The 24,054-nt window shown below is 35.3% G+C and overlaps 1 long non-coding RNA gene across 1 annotated transcript in view; it reads right to left on the bottom strand.

The window, feature by feature from the left end:
* Nucleotides 1–8,175: 8,175 nt before the first annotated feature.
* Nucleotides 8,176–24,054, bottom strand: part of LOC108298408 — an 86,880-nt gene continuing 71,001 nt past the window's right edge. The window contains exons 5-7 of the long non-coding RNA XR_001822569.2: nt 15,842–15,955; nt 10,471–10,518; nt 8,176–8,752 (exon numbers count right to left, since the gene is read on the bottom strand). This is a non-coding gene — a long non-coding RNA (uncharacterized LOC108298408). The remainder of the gene's footprint in view (nt 8,753–10,470; nt 10,519–15,841; nt 15,956–24,054) is intronic.

The following is a 24,054-nucleotide window of genomic DNA, read 5'->3' as shown; positions in this document are numbered from 1 at the left end:
GAAGAAAAAGAGACTTAGAAAATAGGTAAGTAGTTTTGAAATGCGGTTTGTGATATCCTAGTACAATACCTAAGTGAAGTTGCCACTTGGTAGTTGCATATGCATCTGAACAGAGCAAGAAGTCTTGATGGAAAGAAAACTTTGGAAATCAGTCATATAGCCATGGGTTGTTGAAACCAGGAAAGTGGATGGGAATACACTTTGAGAGTATAGGATGACAGAACTCTGAAAACACGGGTGTCTGTTAGACTCTCGTCCTTCTTCAAGTAAGTGTGGGAGACACTGCAAGGAGAGGTTAGTGGGACAAACTGGCACAGCCTTTTAAGAGGATTTGTTTCACTCATGAAAGAAGCCCAATTTGCAGGATACTTATTTAACATGAAGGTTTGGGAACCTGATTCCAGGTTTAATAAATCTGGGAAAGTGGCCAAGGTCCCCGAATTTTAAAGACTTTAAAGAGTCTCTGAGAATGTGTCCCAGGTCACTGAATTTTAAAGAAGCTCTCCAGGTGAGAACCAACACTCTGAGGGTTGCAAACCAGGGTTTTATTTGTCAGTGTAACACTTTGGCTGGCTCTAGGTACAGAGCTTTCAGATGCAGGTATAAGAGGAGATTTTCAACAAGTTCCAGATACTGAGTGATCCTTTTCTAAAATTGAGAGGCCTCCCAGGCCCTCATCACAAGCTAGGAAAGTGGCTGTTGCTGTTTATTTTCCACCAAATGGTGAGAACTGCCACCCTCATTTTTAGCTCATTCGAAGCAACAGGGTTTTCCTCTTGAAAGCAGGAGACAGAATTCGTCATGACAAAGCATGGTTTTAGAGTAAAGTGTGAAGCGTGTAGTCATGCCAATAAAAGGGGTAAAGAGGCAGGACACCGTGATTTTGCTATAGGGTCAGCATTGCTTACTTGCTTAGTGATCTGGGTCAGTCACTTAATTTCTCTCAGCCTCAATTTCCTCATCTGTAGAAGGGGATAATAGTACTTCTCATTATTTTGTAGGGAGGACTAAATGAGATCAGATATCTGAGGTGCTTATCCTCTGGAAAACTCCTAATAATAAGATTAGCTACAATTAATACACGTGTTAAGAAATGTGGGACCAGAGGCTCTGAAACTCCTGGTGAGTAGTTCGCAGAGATAGCTGAAGGCTCCAAAATCTTTTCAGGTCCTCAGATTCCCAGGGGAGGGTATGATCTGGGCAAAGATGATTACATTATTTTTCTCTCTTACACTTATTTTCCTAGAAGATATTTCTCAAGGAAGATGAGAGCCTTTGTAATTTTCAACCTTTAAAAATCAATTATTCCTGAGTTATTTTTCCATTTGTGAAAAGCACCAAATTAATTTCGACCGAATTTTCTTTTCTGTGATCAACAAGGAGGTCAGCTGGTAGAGATGACGAGATTCTAACAACATTGAGTATTGCCCCTCGGAGTTCTAATTGCCTTAATTCTCTATAATTCATTTCTGAGAACTAGCATCTTTTCACACAGTCTTAAAAATCTCAGCTTCTTAATATATGCAAGAATGGCAATGCACTAATATGCAATTCAAGTGGCAGAGTTTACATGTTATAATTCTGCATGAAGAAAAGCCTTGAAATCCGGAAGCCCTGGTCTCAGATGTTCTTCATTCCAATAACACACAAAGAGACAAAACCTCAGAACAGAGGTGGGATCATGATATCCTTCTCTCATTCCTTATTTACAGTATCTCTGCCTCAGTACCTAGATTTCCTTGCACACCTTAGGAAGTCATGGGGGGATAGATTTGAACTAAAGTCTAGAGGTAAATGATGCCATATTCTATTACCTGAGTCACTATCTCCCCAACACCTTTCCCTCCCTCCTTTTTTTTTTCCAAAAGAGTACATCTTTGGAAATTGAGAATATTCAGTGAACAGGACTCATAAATCAAATCATTATCATTAATAATCAAAGTGAGACATTGTAAGAAATAGCAAATTAATCACAACTGGCAGGTGAAGCTACTTCCAGCCTGTGCTTTCTGCATACTAAAGGGAGCAGAATTTTCCCCAGTGGGTTTTTATTTTTCTTAAATTTATTTTCTTAGTGAACACTGCACTCTTTGGTTGACTGGGAATTACGTCCAAACCCAAGTTTACCTAGTACTAATATGACTAATTCTGTTTAATAAAATTTGACTTTCAGAGCCATTTTTTTTACATAAATAAGATATATTATGATTTGGCATACTTTATTAGTATATTGCATATTTGAAATTAACGACATTTTTCTAGAGGAGAAAAATAACTAACGGTATCACAAATTGGGATTTGGATGTAATTATTTATTTTCCATGTCTTGGGTCATACTTATGTGACAACCTATCATCTTAGTTTAAATGCTTTTTTGGTAAAAATGGAAGAAAAGCCTAAATATAATATTTTCTACTGTTATGATAGTTTTCAAAGCATGATTCAGAATAATTCATAAATTCTGAGAATTTTGAGAACATCTTATTTCTCCAGGAGAAAAATAAATACTTCTTTTTCATCGTGTTTACCTTCTCAGCTTCCCTATGAAGTAAGCACTACTTTCTATAATCGAGAGAAAGTGAGTCAGAAGCAGTTAAATTTCTACCATGTCACACAGCAATTCTGATTTTAAATTTAAAATAGACTCAAATTTCCTGCCCCAGCATTAGAAAATGTTGTCAGAATTTTCACTTCTTAGTGACTTTTGAAATGACATGCACATTTTTAAAAGTAGGAGAAAATAAGTATACTAATACCTGAATTATATTTTTATTTCTATAATTTATTAAAATTAACTAAGTGATTAAAAATACATGAGATATTTCAGAAGGTACAGAAATATTTTCAACTCCATATTTAAGGGAAAGGCAAACAAAATATGGGGGATTAGAAGGAAACAAAAATAAAATGCAAAGGGTATTTAATATTGAGAAACACAGTATTTCTGTAAGGGCTGTGTGCTTACAAGAGTCTGTGCTTTCGTTAAGCATAACTTAACTAAGAAATGGGGGAAGAGGGGACTGAGACTGTCATTGTCCTTTACCCAGAATCATTTTTCCCTTCTGTGACTGTTGCCAATTACCCAAAGCTCAATTCAATAATCCTCATCAGTACTCTAGGAGTTTAACTGGAAAGCAACATTAAGGTTTAAATATTAGAGTTTTGTGAGTGTAGGATTCTGAAAATCTTTCCAGCAGGTTCCTGGATTATTCAGGAGTGACAGGGTCTATTTCTTTCATATTACTTACATATGGGTTTTTCTTTCTTTTGAAAGCATCTCTATTTGGTAAAAAGCAAAATTAAAGTGACCGTATGTTGCATATTATATTGAAGATGGACAAGGAAAGTGCTTTAAAAACAGATAAATGCATTTTTTTTATTTAACATTACACATATTGGTTACTCTTTCCAGTCTATTTTGTAGATGTTTTTTTCAGTTTCTGTTTGCAAGATGATTTGTCATTCTCCTTGAATTTCTTTCTCTACTAATCTTCCGTAGGGGCAGTTTGTCATCTGATGTGATGAAATGGCTCCTGGGTCTGATGAGTTCTTCATTGGTGGACCCAGCCCGGCTCTTGAACACATAAATGTCCCTCAAGTCTGAAGGGATGAAATCCCAACTCCCTAATGAGGGAGACAATCAGTGGGTTTCTCAGAAAACCGGGATAGATTGTTTTCCTTCCTTTTTTCCTTCCCTCCCTCCCTCCCTCCCTTCCTTCTTTCCTTTCTTCCTTCCTTCCTTCCTCTTTCTTTCTCTCTTTCTCCTTCTGTCTCTCTTTCTTCTTTTTCTTTCTTTCTTTCCTTCTGTCTTCTCTGTCACCCAGCCAGGCTGGAGTGCATGGCATGATCTTGGCTCACTGCAGCCTCTGCCTCCTGGGTTCCAGAGATTCTTCTGCCTCAGCCTCCCGAGTGGCTGGGATTACAGGCATGTGCCATCATAGTTTTCTATTTGAATGACTTGCTATGTTGGTTATCCGTAAGAAAGTGATTTGCTCCTTTTGGAAGGAATACATAACCATAACAATTCAATTCTGAACTTGAAGAGAAAGGCAAGCAAAGTGGCATAAAATTGTCATTTTTGTTGTAATTTGTTTTGTTTTTTAAAACATTTGAGACAACGTATTTGAAGGCATGATGTCCCCCTTCCTTACTGAGTTCAGAATATTCCGCAAGTGAGTGATGAATAATACACTGTGTTCCATAATGTCTGTGTTTAATCTAACAAAGCACCCCGTTTATACTCACTTGGACCTGGAGAATTGTTTATGTTATTGGAAACCCAAAGAAAACCACTTTCTGGCTGTTGATATAGGGACCAAAAAGTTGTAACATCTCAGGATCACACAGGTAGGTTTCTTGATTGTTGTATGTTTATTTTTCTATTATTCCTGACTTGTGAATAAGGAAATAAGTCATTGAGAAATTGCTAAATTAGTTTGCAAACCATGGGCGAGAAAGAAGTCAAACTGATTCCTGAACGCAGTCGATCAGTTAAGTCTAATTTTTTCCCCCATTTCTTTTTATTTTTTCCTCTCCTGTTGCCTTTCTCCTTCTTCCCCTTTCAGGCATCTCCTCGAGTTTAATTTTCTGTAACTCACATAGTACTGCAGAATAATGTTAGGCCTTTGTGGTTTATTTCTTGCAATTTAACTGCATAAATATAAAAAGTGCCTGAGTAATAATGCACATTGGGTTATTCAATAACACAAGGCATGTAAAGCGATTTCATATCTCCTTGAATCAGGAACATTAATTAATCATATGATGAGAATGCAACGTTTTATTTACCAGTGCAAGAGGCTGCCAAGATCTTTCTGAGTTTAATAATTGCACATGCTGTGGAGGGAGGAAAAATTAATTTAGTTATTAAATTGGAGGGTGCTTTTTTTCTATCAGGGTGATGCTGGAAAGTAGCCAGGCCATAATGTTAATGTTACCAGAGTTGAGATGTGGATGACTTTCACTAGAAGCTTTCCCCACCTTTACTAAAATAAAAGTAGAAAAAAGAAAAGTGTTCGGAATGGTGCATGAAACTTGTTTTTCATGAGTGCAGATAATAAAACAAAGTTTCTATCTTCCCCCTCAAGCACAAATGATTGCAATGGACTAGATGCATGCAAAAATAGCCCCCTCCCAAGATGCAAATGTTGCCTGGAGGAAGCGCCTTGTGCCATAGGCCAAGTGCAGTAGTTCCTTAGAAGCAGAGCAAGTCATCCATCATCAAAGCGTAAGGTTGCCGGGGAACGAAGATGTCAGCGAGAAGGCAGTGTGGCAAAAAGAAGCAGGGTAATTTGCCATAACTTTCTTGCCTCTTCATCTGTACACTTGTTAGTTTCCCTGGCACAAATGTTTTCCTTGTTGGTTTTCCTTCTCTACTCTCAGATTTCAAATTTCCATTTTCAAGCGTGATCTCAGGTGCCCCCACTTCCTGGTCTTTCACTGGTGGCCTCAATCCAAAGAGATCTTGATTTTAATTTTTCCCACAACCTTCGACTTCTCCCTCTTCCTCTTCCTTTGCTTCTTCTTCCATTAACTAAATTCACTTTGACTTGCAGCACTTTCCCAAACACATAATATTGAACCTATAGGTTCCATCCTCAAGTGTACATTGTCTTTTCTTTCCTGCGAATCTTCTTGAGGGTGTTACCAATCTCTACAATCCTAAGTGTTAAACAGCGTCATTTGAGATTGTAGAGATTGGTAACAACCTAATCTCTAATTAGTTCTTTATTGCCTTCATTTGAAGGGGAAACAATATTGGTGTGGAGGTGTGGCTACCAGTTCTATCAATTTATTAACTGTCTGTATCCTTCATCTAGTCAATTAATGATCCTGGTCACCAGTGCTTTCATCTGTAAAGCATATTACTGTAAAAATCTTTATGTCTCTGATATCTTGTGGTCTAATATTGTATGCCTATTTTTACATGATACATTTAAAGTACAATGCTTTTCCCAAGACACCTATAAAACTTCAAAGTTTTATAGAAATAGAAGACTAAACCTGAAATTTGAGGAAAATGGAAAGCTATGTATTATTCGGTATAAAATTTGTCATCTAAACTTTAAATTTATATTTAGTGCTGGATAAAATTTTTCTAGATTTTCGTTATATTTAATAATCGTTGAATTAATCAAATTTGAGGGTTACTGTTAAATGCATGTTCAAATGCATGCTGAATTAATAGATATGCAATAAGTTATAAGATATGTACATAATAATATTTATGTAAACTATGTATGGAATCTGACTGGATTTACCTTAGGAAAGGTAGTCTTCAGAGCATCATTGGAAATGATTTTCCAAAGCCTATACATCTTGAAACATCATTTTGAGATTCTAATGTTTAATCATGGTCTGTTACATGTTTAACAATGTTATTTCAAATTTCTTTTCAGCTCTCAATTGCACTGAAATATTCATCTTTATCTTGTGCTGCACCATAAAGGAATTGAAAGAACATAAGCATTTACCTGCAGTTAAAATTCCCACAATTCCCTCTCTAGACATGAGTTTCTATACTTGTGTCTAGAGGAGAGATGAAGAGGATACTCGTGTGTGTTAAAGGAAGCCCTGGGTGTTAGCAATATTAAGCACTTAATATATAAATAAATAACTTCTAAAAATTCAGACCCTGGAGCCAGTAATTAAAGGCAGTGCTTCAAAACAAGTTTATTGGAATTACCTGTGTGAGAAAGGAACCGCTGCTTTGAGTTTGTGGGATACTATTATATTCATTAAAATAACTGACTACCTCCATCCTGATATACTGTCAAACTGCTTGCTTGTGAAGCAGAGTAGAAAGCCAAGAAATTGAGCCATACATACAGAGATATCTGACTTTTGACCACGGTGTAAAATTAATTTAGTGAAAAAGAAGAGTCTTTCAATAAATGGCACTGAACAGTTAGTTAGATATGCCAAAAAGGTGAATTTGATTCACACCTTGCACCCTATATGATGTATTGACTATGAATTTATAAATCTTCCAGGGAAGCAAAAAATCCACTCCATTAGCCCTTTGCCAACCAGCTACATCACAGCAGAGTTGAGGAAATGTTTAAGTGGGTAGTAGCCATTCTATCAATCAACTTGTGGTAGGACAGGGAGGTAGGGTTTACTGGCTGAAGGAAATTGGGAAGTTGGAAAGTTTGGGAAAAGTGAAGAAAATTGTGTTATTCGAAACTGGGCAGCACTAAGGGGCAGTTTCGAAAGGTGATAATGACTTGAGCTTGTGTGCTGTTAGCAAGACGTAGTATCAGTCAAAATCTATGGGGAGGTAGCCACATACTGACAGCAAGTGATAGCTGACATTTTAGTTCAAGGGAAGAGAAATAATTATAAAAAGAAAAAAAAAAAAAAGAATAATGAAATCTTCCGAGCCTTGTAGCAAAAATGCTAAATTCTTTTCTGTATGCTGTTTTAGAAGATCAAGCAGGCCGGGTGCGGTGACTCACGCCTGTAATCCCAGAACTTTGGGAGGCCAAGGAGGGCGGATCACTTGAGGTTTGGAGTTTGAGACTAGCCTGACCAACATGGAGAAACCCTGTCTCTACTAAAAATACAAAATTATCTGGGTGTGGTGGCACAGGCCTGTAATCCCAGCTACTTAGGAGGCTGAGGCAGGAGAATTGCTTGAACCTAGGAGGTGGAGGTTGGGGTGAGCCAAGTTCATGCCATTGCATTCCACACTGGGCAACTAGAGTGAAACTCTGTATTTAAAAAAAATCAAGTAATATATGATGCATTTTAAAATAATTTTAATTAAAAAATTGTAAAAAATATTGCTTATAAAGAGTAAACATTTTAATTTGAATAAGTTTTTCTGAAAAATTATTGAGAGTTTTAGATAGTATATTACTAAGTGCCATTTATTTTCTAATGTAGTACATTGTTTCCTATGGTAAAAGTGAATAATAAAAAATGCTTAGAAATATGTAGGTGAAGAATTTCAAGCATGGGTAGAATTCTTTTGCAAATGACTTTGTTAAGCAAAATCTCTTGATTTTTATATAATTCCTTGTAATTATTTTAATATTTTAAATAAAATACTGATTATACATATTTTGAGACTTGAATAATTTATTCTAACTTTAATATATGTAATGGCTTTTTAAAAAGGTAATTAATAAAGCTCATATTAAACATCTTTAATGTACAAAGTATTGTGTCAGTTACTGGGGTAATTCAAGTTGATTTAATTCTCAGTCCTTATTCTGGTTTGAAAAACAGAACTCAGACAGAAAATAATAACTAAAAAGAGAATGGTTCATAAATAGAGTAGACAAATCAGAGTAATCATTATATTCAGAGATATGAAACTCAACAGCCAACCCATTCACACTACTGCCCTTTCCCCTGTTTAAATCCCCTTTCAAATTTTTGTATGGAGTAAGGAGAAAAGCGCCCAAATGAAAATCAAGAAACCTTAGTCTTATGTCTCATTCTATGCAATTTTGACATGTAATAAAACACATCAGAACTCCTCTGCAAATCAGGAGACTTAAATCATGCTGCAGATCCATGCTTCTGTGGACTTTCACTTAAATGAAAACCTGTAGTGTGTGGACATGGACTCCCTCTCCATTCATATCGACCAAGTCAGAGTTTGAAGAGAGTTATTGGGATCTTATGAAAGCTACTTACATGCATTGTCTCTTAGTTGAATTTTCTTTAATATTGATATAATATTACCTTCTTGCATTAAAGACAGGAGCTCTACTTGCTTTCAAAGTCCCTGCTTGGTCAGGACCTGTGGGTGTATGAAAGTCATTAATTTTATGATCATGCACAAGATTGTTGTTCAGAGGTATGACTTGGGAAATGCATCTGCTAATAATGTTTACTGCCACTTCAATGATTGTAACACTTGCTCCTTTTAGTTAATAATACCAAAATAATGGCAAATTCACCTAAATAAATGTGATATATAACACGTTTAGGGACTACACACCAAGTGAATCTAAAAGCAAAATCCCATCAATCTTTCCATTTTTCTCTTTCTTTTCCTCTCCCTTCCCCCTTTCTTCCCTCCTTCTTTATTCTCTCCTTTCCTCTCCTCCACTTTCCCCTCCCATCCCCTTGCCCATCTGCTCTCCTTTCCTCTCTGCTACTTTCTTTCTCTTCTCTTTTTGTGTTTCTATACCATTGTAGCTCAATAAATATCCGTTGCATTAAAAGGATCTAAGTTCAGCATAGAGAATGCAATGGAACATCAACCCAAATTTGTAACCATAACATAGGCATTTTTAAAATGAATATTATCAGGAAAGATACAGTTGCACTTTCCTTTATGCAAAGATACACAAAATAAAGCATTGCAGTTTTATAAATCTAATTATACCTCAAATTTACTAGTGACCCAGAAAGATAAATAAATTTTATTTATTTTCAATAAATTGAAAATTCTTTTAAAAAAATTGCTTAAAATTGAGTAACAATTGCCTTCTTTATTCTTTGGGGACATCTTGATTTAAATATGTCAAATTTGTTTAAATAATTTTTAAAAAGTTAAAATCCGTTATTAGTACCATGCATCAAATTACCAAATATCTGAAGCATGTAATTTTAGTAAATAGGCCCAAAAATATATAGCTGGAAAAAGTTCCAAACTGTACAATTTAAATGATCACAGGACACGATAGTTTCTTTTATCTGTACTCTTGTATTCCAGTAATAAATTCATATGATAAGGCAATGTCTGAATGACATAGAGGATAAAGAGAAAAATGAAGTATCCAAGGTGCATTTTATAATTAATCAGGGTATTCTTATAGGTCTCTGATTTTAAGTACAGAAAAGTATATTTAGCTCAAAATAAAATTATTCAAATTATTTATGATATTATACTTAAAAATCAAACCTGAAGGACACTGTCAGAGAATAATCTTATCTTAATGCATGCTAATTTAGTAAACAGGACATGAACTATTTTGGAATTAGACATACAGCTTTCCCTGCAATAAACTCCAGCTATGTAAGTGATCTTGTGCACGTTACTTAAACTTTCTGATTCACTTTCCTCACCTGTAAAACAGATGACTGTGCAGGGTTGTTGGAAGTGTTTGCTGCTATGAGACACAAATCAAAGAGGCTTCCTTGAGACCTCTTTGCTACTTAACTAGAAAACTCCCATTAAGAGTTTGAAGTCATCCAATTTGGCTAAATTCTGTAATCTCAAAAACAGTGATGGAGACAGGGTCTCCCCTATTTCCATACATAAATTGTACTTCTCTGCTCAATGAGAGAAAAAGCTAATTATGGGATATTCCGGTAAGGTTGCTTACCGGAATATTATATAGATTTTTATAAACTTGTCCAAATGTTTCCATAAAACTAAAATTAGTATTTAGATATATTCTTATCTAGAGTCATGATTTTATTCTTTTCAGGAGATGCTATAGAAATAAGAGCTAGAATTACTTATGGTAGCTGATTTCTGGATTGAGAAAAAAGTTCAATATACCGTACCTCTCATTTTCTTACTTGAATTCTTGTGTTTTTCTTGACAATCAATGTCTGGAAAGAATAATCAAGTGTTAGTATTTCAGACAGAAACTTGTGTTCTAATGGTGATGTTTTTGTTCTCTTTGTTTTTGTTTGTTTATCCATAAACTTTCCTGAGTGTTACAAATCTAGTTATAAAAATCTATATAATATTTTGACAAACAACCCATAGGTTATAAACCTGGAAATATGTATGAAATAATACAGTAATAAAATAATTTGACTAGGGTCAAGGGAATTTGATTCTAGCCTCAGTTCTGTCTTTAACACTGTGGGATTCTGAGTAAGTCTCCGTGATTCTGGCTATATTTCCCTGAACAGAAAATCTTAGTTGGACTGGAAACTTAATGAACTTTTATGAATTTCTAGTTTTAAAAATCTAGAACCAACATAGGAAGGAACTTCTTTAGTTAATTCAAACAAACAAACCCTAAAAGTGTTTGAGAACATAGAGCTTGTTCAAATTACTCTTATGAATTCCAAACATCCCTTAAAGTATACACAAATAAATAAGTGAGATTAACCTCTCTTGGCATTCATACTCTTTATAGGAATACATAGGAAAGGTATTACTTTTGAAATTTCAATAATTTCAATACTAAGATATGTTGACCTTTATTAATATTAATTTTATTTTGCTTCTGTAAAATTATGTTAGCACTTTATTAAAACAATATAAGAGTAGGTCTGCATAGCAGCTGATGTTTTCTAATAAGAAATAATTATTTAACATGTATTCATACTTTGTTTCCATGTAGACAACTGGGGATTGTTGTTGTTTTTCTTCAGAGCTCTTTAATTCTTCACACAGATTGATCATGAGAAAATACCATCAAATCTTTTTCATGGTGACTGTTGGAAATGATCGCCTCCACACTACACTTAGGTCCCCAGAGGAGTTACCGAAGGACTCACCTCAGTGAGTCCTTGACTTCTTGCTTTCATGTCATTTCAGTAAGATCAACACTAGGGTTGATAAAGAAATGGACAATTCCATGACATGGATATTTCAATGGTGTCAAACAAAAATGCCAGCAGAAAGCAACTCCTGTTTTGCATTTTGACTGGTCTCGGGTAAGACACTTTGTGTGGTCTTAAAATGGAGAAAAAGAACCGTCACCCAGGCAGAGATTCTCAGAATGAAACTTCACTTAGAAAAAGATATTCTGTCTCCATTTTCTTGCATTTGGTCATCCCGAAGGTGATACTGGAATGGAGGAGCAAGTTGATTACATGATAATCCTCATCCCCATGGTGAGGTCCTTTGAAGATAAACTTGGCCAAATGTTTCTATAAAGCTAACATTGTTAGGTATGTTCTTATCTAGAGTCATGATGTTATTCTCCTCTTGATATAAAAATAGAACTTGAATTTGTGATTTCAATTTCTGTCCTTTCAAATAGCTCTATGATCTTCTTTTTTAAAAAGTTATTTATTTTTATATTTACTTATTTATTTTTAACTTTTAAGTTCAGGGGTCCATGTGTACATTTGATACATAGGTAAACTTGTGCCATGTTGGCTTGTGGTACAGATTTTTTCATCTCTGACGCGTTAAGCCCAGTGCCTATTAGTTATTTTTCCTGAGCTTCTCCCTCCTCCCACCCTCCCCACTCTGACAGGCCCCAGCATATGTTGTTCCCCTCTATGTGTCCATGTGATCTCATCATTTAGCTCCCGTTTCTAGGTGAGAACATGTGGCATTTGGTTTTTCGTTCCTGCTTTAGTTTCCTAAGGACAATGGCCTCCAGCTCCAATCATGTCCCTGAAAAGGACATGATCTCATTCTAAAAAAGTTAACTTTGCATTCTCAGTTACAAGATTTGTAAAATGATGATGATGGCCAGAACATAAGGTTTATTTCAGAATCAAATGCCATAGTGGATGTAAGGCAATCGTAAACACTCTAAAGGCAAAATAAAAATGGAAGGTATTATTAATATCTAGGGTGGGCTTCTCCTTGTAGTTAAATGAAGGCACTAGTGTAAATCATTATCGGGCTAAGGTTTGCACATTTAGTATTTTGCCAATACCATACTTAGGTAGATAAGTTACAATGCACACATAACTTTGATAATGATCTAAGCTTTGTATAGTAGACGGTGCCATTGCTTGCCTTTAGCAGCACATAGTGGAAGTGACCATATTTAAACTTAAGAAGTTCAAAAAGAAGAGAATTAATGCATTTCTCTATCTCATCATCATTTGCAAATTAAAAGAACAAATAAGAAAAAGTGACGTAGACAATCAACTAGGTATCCCAAAGACATAATAGGAAATGCTGTATTTATGAATTGTACAGAAACTCCACTTTACAGCACATGTATAAAACATTTGCACCATTAGACAGGAAATAGCAGTATTTCATAAAGCTGGCAGAATTCTGGGTTAGCTGTGCCTAGAAATAGGGTTGTGGAGCAAGGGGTCCACTGTTTTCCTGAGTTCTGGCTGGACAGTAGCCACATCGCAAATCGGAGAAAGATTCTCTGAAAAAAAGGTTCTCAAAGATGCTTTCTGTTTGCAAGGGGGATTTTACTAAGTGACCCGTTTTATAAGTGTATTCACAGGATTTGTTTGTTGTGATTAATAACAATAAAGAGACAAAAATGATTATTGACATTTGGGAAATGCCGTCTAAAAGATCCCATTTTAAGTGTGATTCTGAAAAGCCGTTTTCATAATCTCAATATTATTCAGAAAAACTTGAGGACGATTTTATTTTTTAGCAAGTTGTTTGTTTTGCACACAGGAAAACACATCGCTCCTGGTTTGTCCTGAGAACAAATTATTCTAAAATGGCTTAGAGAATATGGGAGATTGCTTATCTTGCTATATTTAATAGAATAATACAAACCTGTAAGCTTTGACTATTTAATAAGGAAAAGATCTTCTGCCATCATGTGGAATGTTGGAGAATCTTCCCTTGTTTGATGTTTTTGTGCCTTTGCTGGCTTCTATTTATAATAAATAGAATTTCCTTATAGAGGAGTAATTGTTATGACCACAAATAAAATGTTTAAAAATCGTGAAGTTTACAAAGTAAAGGCATTTCAGAAAGTCTTGATTATTTATATGGTGCCTTTTCCATGAAACAGTTTTAAAAGAAAAAAGGAAAAAAAAAAGCTTCTTGCTTAAGGGGAAAAAATTACGCAAATTAAAAATATTAAAAAAGAGATTAAAAATATCTTTTGTCTTGTCTCTTTTTCTACCAGGGAATTTTTAAAGGAGGACGTATATACCAGTGGGTCTCAAATTGATACAATGGCTATGCTTATTTGTTTATTGTGATTTTCTTTGGATATTGTAGGTATTCTGTTGTATTATTTAATGTTACCAGTACCCTTTTATTATCTTGGCATTTCTTATGTCAGCATAGTTATTAGATGCATCTTTCCATTTCCTTTGCCCAAATCTCTCTTTTCATCGCCTCAATCATTTTCAGGGTGTGGCAAAGTGACCCACTTCTCTTTAATAAAGGTTAGAGACACCAGCTAGCCTAGGAACGCCTCCTGCCGATAAAGTGAGAATACTTGATTCCACCTGCCACACAGGAGCCCGTTTCAAAGACAATGTTTGACCCAGCTGTCATTCAAGCTTAATTTATATGCTAGAAAGAACCTTAACCAGATGCTACATATTTCTTGTTGAGGTGATTCATCATATTCCACAAGTAATACAATCATCTCTCATGTGAGAAGAGAAGTGGGAGAAGTGCAGTAAGAAATAGACAGAATTATATGAAAAGCAGAATGGGTCCAAATTATCCCCTATTATTGGGGTTAAAAAAAATGATGTCCACGGCAAGAAAGACATCGTTAAGAATTGCTGCTGACTGTGCAAGTGCCGTGTTAAAATGAAATTTCCAGTTTTTCATGGAGGAATAGATCTATATGTAGTGGGACTTACATGGTCAATGTAATTTTCCACTCTTTCACCTAATTTTCCACGTAGATTCATCGCTCCTTCCTCCTTTAAATGCCTTATGGAAAACTCACTTTCCCCCTGAATTATAGAATTCTAGGAAGGAAGGAGTTAAACCTATTTCTTTCGGTGAGGGGAAAGTTGTTTCCTGCAAATATATCTCAGTAGCCTAGGAGAAATGTTCTGCTAGATTAGGTTGATTGAAAAACTCCACTGATAAGGAGGGAAATGAAGAAGAAGTACCTGGAACCGTGTCCCTCATCCTCTCTAGAAGACTGTGGCCACTCCATCATTTTCAACTCTTGCTTATAACTCACATTTTCAATGGGCCCTTCTCCAACCGAATTAAATATGATCCACATTACAGACACCCAATTCCCTCACTTTCTTTAAATATATGCAATTTAAGTATATGTATAATCAAGGAGTGTGTGTGTGTGTGTGTGTGTGTGTGTGTGTGTGTCTACATATTTTCCTGCAGAGGTGATTATGCCAAATTTATGGCAACTGAAAAGACTGGGATAGGAAGGGCATGCTTACTCAAATTTCATACAGGATTGCAAGTCTTTTTTCCTTCCTCCTCTCATGCATCTTCTCTGTGTCCAGGACACTGGGAGTCACTGGCCTATATAAATAACTTGCCATGATGCCTAATCATCAAGAATTTATCAGGCAACTAAAAAAAGAGGACTAACAGACAGAAAGCAAGTGGTCGGGAAGCTTGTGAAGGGGTTTTCTTCTTGGTGTATTTTACAGAATCCAGGTCAGTGTCTGATATATAATGAGCATAAGAGAACACCAACATGTCAAGTAACAGGGGGACTTTCTTTCCCACTGTCGAGTTCTTAAAATATTTGTCTATCATGATGTTCTGACCACCAAGCGATTGCTGCTATGAAGCTGGCCTTACTTTGGAGCGTATCCTGTTGCTTCAGCTTTTATTAATGATTTCTATCTGGAATCTTTAGTTATAGTTTAGTTATAAGTTCCTAGGAGTTAAGGGTGAAAGCTTTTCTATTTTGAATCATGTGCTTACAGCCTTCAGTTAAGTGTTACGTGTGCAGGTCTGCTGGAGATACTCAGTATGTGTTTATCACAATGACTGTGTGGTGAAGAGCTAAGAAAAAATGCCCATGGCCTGCAGAAGTGTTTGGGCAAAGGGGGAAAAGATTGAAGAAGAAAACATAAGAATAAAAAGAAATTACGTAAGAGAAGGCAAATTGTTGATATTTGTTGTCATGGGGATCACAGTGAAATCTATTTAAATAGATGGTTACAATAGGAATTTTGTATCAAGTCAGTTTTCCCTGTGCTCAAAAGCCATTCTTTGATGGTGAAATATTTGAAGGCACGCTGGTCTTTTGATATATAATTTTCTGACTTGAGCTTCTAAAGCCAGAGGACAGAGACTTACCATTCTCTCTTTAGTTCGCTGACGAACAGTATGCTCTGCTTCCACTAATAATTAGTACTCATTGAGACAATGGCCACTTGTCTTGGATTCTTGGTTGGTTGGCTTGTGTGGTACCTAAAAAGTTTTAAGTTTGCTCAATTTAAACACTGGCATGATGTCAATGAACACCCCTTAAGGTAATAACAAGCATTTTACATTTCTGCTTCATGAATCAGAACACGTATGTTGGGATACTTAGGGCACACAATGATCCTTTCTAGAAACTGTAACAATTGTACAGCACTCAGCAAGAGAGGGACTTGATCTTTTATAACAGCATCGACTTTAAACTTCAAATAGCTATGATTCATTTCCTAGTGTTAACATAAATACATCTCCATTTTAATATAAAAAACTAACATGGGTTGTTTGTAGACATTCGTAGATGAAACACAAATAAAGCCTAGAAACCAGTCTCCACGGAACAACTGTCATCAGTATGGCAGGAATAAGTGAAAATGACAGCATTTTCTAATAATGTGCTAGGACAAGTTTAAAAAAATGAAATTGTAAACTATTTTGAAAGGCCACAGAGCAAACTGCAATGATAAAATGTAACACAATCTGTGTGGATGTCCTTCTGAGATGCTCAGTGCTTACTGCTCTTTGGATATTTTTGATGTTAAGCACTGTTAAGGCAATTACAGTAATGTAGAGATTTTCAGATGTGACACTGATGACAAAGAGAGATTCGACCAACATTTCTTAGATAAGCTCTGCAAGAAATATACTGTGCTGGATTTTTACTTTTCGATATACAACGAAGAAAATTCCTATTGATTTCCATGTGGCTATTTACCTCAGAGAATTTGTGAAAGTGTCTCAGTCCAGCAAACACCACAAAAACCACACACACACACACACACACACACACACACACACACACACACGGGAAGAAATGGGCCTGCGTGAAAGACAAATGGAAATAAAATATGAAAGGCTTTCATTGCTACTGTTTTGTTTTGTAATGCCACAAAGGTCATGCATTAAAGACCCAGATTTTCCTCATTATTTGTTCATAAGAAGAGGCACAGAAAGACAAATCCATTACAAATAAAATTTCCCTCCTGGTACTCTACAGTATTAATTGGCAAGGAAGATCTTCTATGGCTTATGTCAAAAGTATTCTAGTTTAAATCAGTAAACAAGCTGGAATAGTCAAGCGGTGATTGGTCTAAGGAGGACAAACATTTACTGATGAACAATCACAATTTCAGCAATGAAAAGAGGCTGTTTAGGTTAAACGTTGTTACTGTACTGTGTCTCACTTGCCATCTTCAAAAGGTTAAAAAAAACATCTCCTAGGAAACATGTTTATTTGATGGTATAAAATGCCTCTTAAGATACTCCCAGTTTTCACAACTGATGTTTAAATGGTTTTGAAAACTTCAAGTTGCATTGCTGTGAATAGTTCAATGACAAAGGTGGCCATTAGAAAAATCCGAACCACAGAGTGACCTGCAGTCATACAGGAATGTTCAAGAATTTATATTATAGCAAGCCCTTGGCAATGTGTTGTGTTGTATTGTACGTATTTATGGAATGAATGCCAAGGGAAGTGTCTTGAGAACTCCATGTGCTTTAACTTAAAATTGTTAAGTAACTGTAGCTGGCAGTATAGGTGATTTGAATTTCGAGTCATCTTTTAAAATGTAGATTGTGATTGTCACAAGTGGGAAAGAAGAATAATCTCACAGCCTATATGCAAAGATAGTTGTTGGTGTAAAAAGTAAAAGCCCACTCTCCTGGGAGACAAGACAAACCTGTTTGACAAATGCATTGAGTCACTTACTTAATACATAAATTAGTGCTAATTAATCAATAGATTTTCAACAATAATTTGTTAGGTACTAGCAGAGAAAGGATGAATAATATTAAAAAAAACCTCACAATCAAATAGGGAAGAGGGATATGGGAACCGACAGCATGTATAATAGAATATGTGTTCTATGCTCAATGGACAATTGGACAATGTATGAAGAACATGGAGAGGCATAGGAAAGAGGCATTGATTCTGCCTAGAGAGACTGGTGTGAGATGGGCAGGTTGGGAAATCTGTGTCCTAAATAAATTAATTTATTTATGAGTGTTCTATACATATCAGTCTGTCCAACCAGAGATGCAAAAGCAATAGGTGATATAGATTAAGAGATTTATTGCAAGGAACTCATTTGTCCAATTGTGGGAGCAGGTCATTTGGAAAGACAGGCTGAAACTCTTCTGTGTGGGTTGAAGCTGCTGTTCACAGCTGGACTCTGTTCTTCTGGGGAGCCTCAGCTCAGCTCAGGTTGCTCGTATGTTGCTTGCTTATGGCTCTAGGAGTGGGAGGGAACAGTAACCATAATGAATGTGCCTAACATGTTCTCCATAACTCAGGGAGATCACCCGGTTCCTCCTGGGTCTCCTGCTTAGCCAAGAAACTCTATCAAGACAGTACGTGGAGCAGCTACTGTGCTTATTGTGTGTTTGCAGCCTCTCATGGATCACGGTCCCTCACTGCCTGAGGTCTAGTGCCTTGAAAACCATTATTTCACATATCTGTTTCGTTTTTAGGTTGTTTTCGGTCAAGGGTAAATCTGGTCCTGGTTATTCTGTCTTGGTCACATGCAGAAGTCCCAAATTTACATTTGAAGAGACAAACTGAGGAATCTCCTTCAATTGTGACTTTATATGTATATGTGCCTTGCAATTTACAAAAGATTTTGTACTAATACAAGAGAAAACAATCTGCGAAATATGTTGTCTACTCCTAGTCACACTTGTGTCAGCGGTTAGTCACTGGTTACATTGCTTTTACAGTTCTATGTTTGTTGTTTGTTTTTAGTTTATTTCAACAAATATTCATTCCATAAAGCCTGAATGGTGAATACCCTTGAAAAGTTTTACAAGGTATATGTGATTCAAGTAAGTCAATCTAACTTTTATAATCACTGTTGCTACATCTTATAACCTCCTCTGAACTCCGAAGTCACTTAAACATATATAATTTACTTAACATTTATGATAATATACTGAGATTACCTAATTACGTAAAGTTTCCCTCAGTAGACTATAAACTTATGAAAGGTGGTGACCACCATATTTTATTCACCTTTTAACCTCTAGTATCTAGCCCAATTTCTGCCCCTGTACCCCGAATATAATATGCCTTTTTTTTTTTTTTTGAAACAGAGTCCCAGTCTGTGACCTAGGCTGGAGTGCAGTGGCACAGTCTTGGCTCACTGCAACCTCAATCTCCAAGGTTCAAGCAATTCTCCTGGCCTCAGCCTCTTGAGTTGCTGGGATTACAGGCATAAGCCACCATGCTCAGCTAATTTTTTGTAGTTTTAGTAGAGAGGGGGTTTCACCATGTTGGCCAGACTGGTCTGGAACTACTGACCACAAGCGATCCACCTGCCTTGGCCTTCCAAAGTGCTGGAATTACAGGCGTGAGCCACTGTGCCTGGCTAATAAGCCTTTTATGCATGTTTATTAGCTAAACTGAATTATTCTAGATCTTGGGTGAACATATTGGGTTACTATACTCCCCCCACCTTTCAAACATGAATATTTCACTTTTGATATAAACAATAAAAACCTACTTACAAAATAATGTACCCTGTTATTCCAAAAGAATGAAATTTGACCCAAATATAAATCTTTAGTTATATCCTCTGACATTAAAACTTCACTTGTCTGTGGTTCTTGTCTTTTATTCTGCCTTCTAATTGGTATTCACTTGATTTATAAATCCCGTTGGCATTATACTTCTTATAAAGGCATTTTGTCTATCTAAATTAAATCTTATTCACTTGATTTTCTCTTATATCTTAAACTCTCAAGATCCATCTGCAGTTTCTCCGTTTTTGACTTTCTAGTCTTGAGTGTGTAATCTCCTCATTTGCAATCATCTCTAGGGTTTACTCAAGTTATTTTTTCTCTCTTCTCTTCAAGTTAACATATTAGAAGGATATTGACCATAGGATTAGTTACCTTTTGAAATCTTCCCTTAATTTTTGGGTTATTCTTGACTATTATAATCAGTATTCATTATTTTCAACCTTGAGGCATCGTTGATATGCTTCGCGGCTATAGAAAGTGAAAACCTTCTTGCTTATTTGTATTGCAGAAAGAAGGTGATTAATTCAGCCTAAGTTTCATGGGATCCTTCCCATGAGACGACCCTGCCATCCAGAGAAGCACAATCTTCAGCCTCCAAGAAACTGTGGACTTTGGCTATTGAGTTTCTAAATTTAACACATGGACACAGGGAGGGGAGCATCACACACTGGGGTCTGTCGGGGAGAAATAGGGGAGGGGCAGCGGGGGGTGGGGAGTTGGGGAGAGAAAGCATGGGGAGAAATACCAGATATAGGTGATGGGGAGGAAGGCAGCACATCACACTGCCATGTGTGTACCTATGCAACAATCTTGCATGTTCTTCACATGCACCCCAAAACCTAAAAAAAAAAAGCTAAATTCAGTGTCCTTAGAACCAATTCATTTTGAGGAGGATATAATTTTTTGAGGAGTTCAAAGGGCAATTATTATTTCCAGGCCATTTGTTAAAAACTGCTGCACAACATATTTTAATACTATTTAGGTGCTTACCTATCATGGATTATTAAATCTGATTGTGTATGATGCCTTTGCTCCCCTAGAGAAGTAATGGGTACATAAGCCCTGCAGGAAATACCAAATCCAATCCAACATTTTCACGAAGAGATCATAACTGTAAATCCAAATTCTATAATTCATTTGTAATATTAAATTTAAATCCATTAAAATTATGCAATCATTATACATATAATTTCTAATAATTGGACTGATAGTTTGACGTAGGGCTAATAATCCTCCCCTGTTGTAACAAGAATTTCCTGGTGCTTATATGTTATGAGACTACTATACAGGTTTTATTTGTTGTATTCCTTTTTTTCCATGAGGAACAGAGGCTGAAACTTATAGTGGAAAATAGGTACATCAGCAAATAGAACATGCTCATAGGAGAGAGAAAACAAATGACTCCTGTGGGATCTTGATGAGGTAATGTATGTGAAATTATTCAGAAAATTGAAAATAATATGCAAATGCAAAACGTTATTACAAGTCATGCCAACTCTTGGATCCCGGCCCAAGCTTCCAACTGGAGCAGGTTCCCCAGGCTCTTATTTTCCATTAGGGAAACTCAGCACATTTAAATGATATTAATGATATATTAAGGTAGTAATGTGATAATAAGGCACTTAGTAATAATGAAATGACTATATGCTATAAAGAAACTTGATTTCCATATAAACGTGTCAATATTTACATTACAGGATCAATTCAATTCAACAGATATTTATTGAATTGCATCAGGCACCATGCTTGACACCGTGACTTAGCGAAAAAAGCAGGTGGTCCATGTTTTTGTGGAGATGACAGTCTGTTGGGGGTAGAAAGATAATGACAGTTGTAATTAGGCAATAACGACATGATATGATAACATGTTTTTCTCACTTAACAGATTCATTCATGAAACACAAAATAATTATTGCCCCTTACAAAATGTCAGTTCTCCTAACAGGCTCTATAGATATATACCATTGAAAATAAAAGTCAGGGTCTGTGATCTCAGAGAACTAGATGTGCAAAGCAGTCACAGCAGTGCAATAAATGTTAGCATTTCGGGAAGCCATTTATAAATATTATGCAAGTAAATTTCACGTTCCAAATTTGATTTTATGTCCCTCCCTCTCTAGAAGGAGATACAAGAGACACAGAGCAAGAATATAAGTACCACCTTGATTCAGTAACGGGAGATTGTATTAGAGTTCCCTAGAGGAAAAAAAAGTAATAATATAAATATGTATATATACATCTATATACCTGTTATAAAAATTGGCTCACAAAATTAAGGAGTCCCATGATCTGCCATTTGTAAGCTACAGAAGCAAGAAAGCTAGTGGTTTTATTCGGTAAAAGTCCAAAGGCTTCAGAACCAGGAGCGTTGATGTCCAAGGGCAGAAGAAGGAAGACAGAAATGTCAGGAAGAAGAAACAAATGTAACATATAGAAAATAGGTACAAACATGATATTAATCCAACTGCATTAATAATCACTTTAAATGTGCATGGTCTAAATATGTCAATTAAAAGACAGAGATTTCCAGAGTGGAAAAAAATAAAAAACAACTGAATTGAAATAAAAAAAACTCAGTTGAACATAAAGGGAAGAAGTAGAATGATGTATCATGCCACTCGAGTCAAAAGCAAGCTGGAGTAGAAATATTAATCGCAGAAAACACATCATCTCGGAACAGAGAAGATGAGCAGAGATAAAGAGGGTGATTAAATAATAACAAAAGTCTAAATAAAAACAACAACGAAAGATAAAATAATAGTAAAAGACTACAATGGAACTAAACTAGAAATTAATAACAAAAATTACTGGAAATTTCTAAATACATGGTAAATTTAAAAGCATGCTTATATATTACCCAGGGATCAAAGAAGCAGTGTCAAGAGAAATTGAAAAATAATTCTGAACTAAAGAAAAATGAAAACAGAACTTAACAAAATTTTTGGAATGCAGCAATAGTAGTGATTAGAAGGAAATTTATGGCTTCCAATATTTATATAAGAAAAGAAGAAAGATTTTAAAAATCAATTGCTTTAGCCTCCACTCGAGAAAACTAGAGAAAGAAGAGCAATTTAGGTTTAAAGTAATTGGTAAAAGATATAACAAAATTAGACCTGAAATAAATGAAATTGAAACCACAAATTTCACAAATGTAATAGAAAAAAAATCTCAAAAACCAGAAATTGTTTCTTTGAAGTTTTTTTTTAAGAAAAAAAAACCTTGCTAAATCTCTAACTGAACTAACCAAGAAAATAGATTAATATTTCTCATAAATATGGATGCAAAAGTTCTCAATGAAATATTAACAAACTGAATCCAGCAATGTATAAAAAGAATTATAAACTATGAACAAGTGAAATTTATTTGAGGTATACAAGATTGGTCTCACACTTGAAGATCAACCAATATGATCTACCATATCAACATGCTAAAGAAGAAAAATTATATGATTAAATCAATTGCTACTGAAAGAGCTTTTGACAAAATTCACATTCACGACAAAACTTTCAGCAAAATATAAATAAAGTGGAATTTTCTCAGCTTGAAAAAGGCACCTACAATAATCTACAGCTAATGTAATACTTAATGAAGAGACACATTTTCCCTAAGATAGAGAAAAAAAGCAAGATGGTCCTCTCTAACTACTCCTAAATTATTATTGTACTGGAAGTCTAAGTTAATAGTAAGACAATAAAAACCAATTTAAAATGTATAAAATTAAAGGAAGAAATGAAATTATTTTTATTCAGATGACATAATTATCTGTATACAAAAGAATCCCAAAGAATCTACAAAATACTACTAGAACTAATGAACAAAGTGGCAGGTTAAAAGATAAATATACATAGTCAACCAATTTTCTATGTATCACCAATGAGTGATTGAAATGAAAAATTTTAAAATCTACCACTAATGATAGCAGCAAAAATGGAATGTTTTATTATAAACCTAAGAAAATATATACAGGATCTACATATAGGAAACTATAACACACTGATAAAGGAAGTAAAGAAGATACAAAGAAATGTTTCATGTTCAGGAATCAGAACACTCTTTACTGTCAAGATGTCAATTCTTCCCAGTTTAATTTATACATTCAATGCCATTTCAATAAAAATCCTAGCAAACTATTTTTCAATATTAACTAACAAACTGAGTCTAATTTTATATTGAAAGGCAGAAGACCAAGGATAGCCAATGTAACCTGGAAAAAAAAAGTTGGAGGGCTCATACTACCCAATTGAAAGACTTCCTGTGAAGGTACATTAATCAAGATAATATAGTGTTAGTGAAAGAATATTCACGTGGATCAATGGGACAAGACAAATAAGCCATAAACAGACCCACACATGCTTGTGTCAACACAAGCATAGCCAAGTGATCTTTGATAAAGGAATAAAAGCAATCTTTCACTAGAGAAAAGATAATATTTTTATCAAATGGAGTTGGAACAATTAAATGCCCATATATAAATATAGAATTCAGACAGAAACTTTACATTTTCCAAAAAATTGAATCAAAATGGATCATAAGCTTAAGAGTAAAATGCAAACTATAACATTCCCAGAAAAAAA

The sequence above is a fragment of the Cebus imitator genome, unplaced genomic scaffold (genome assembly GCF_001604975.1).
Source record: "Cebus imitator isolate Cc_AM_T3 unplaced genomic scaffold, Cebus_imitator-1.0 Scaffold20, whole genome shotgun sequence".
NCBI classification, from domain to species: Eukaryota; Metazoa; Chordata; class Mammalia; order Primates; family Cebidae; genus Cebus; species Cebus imitator.
Note: the sequence above shows the minus strand (reverse complement) of the source record. Positions and strands in the feature narration are given on the sequence as shown.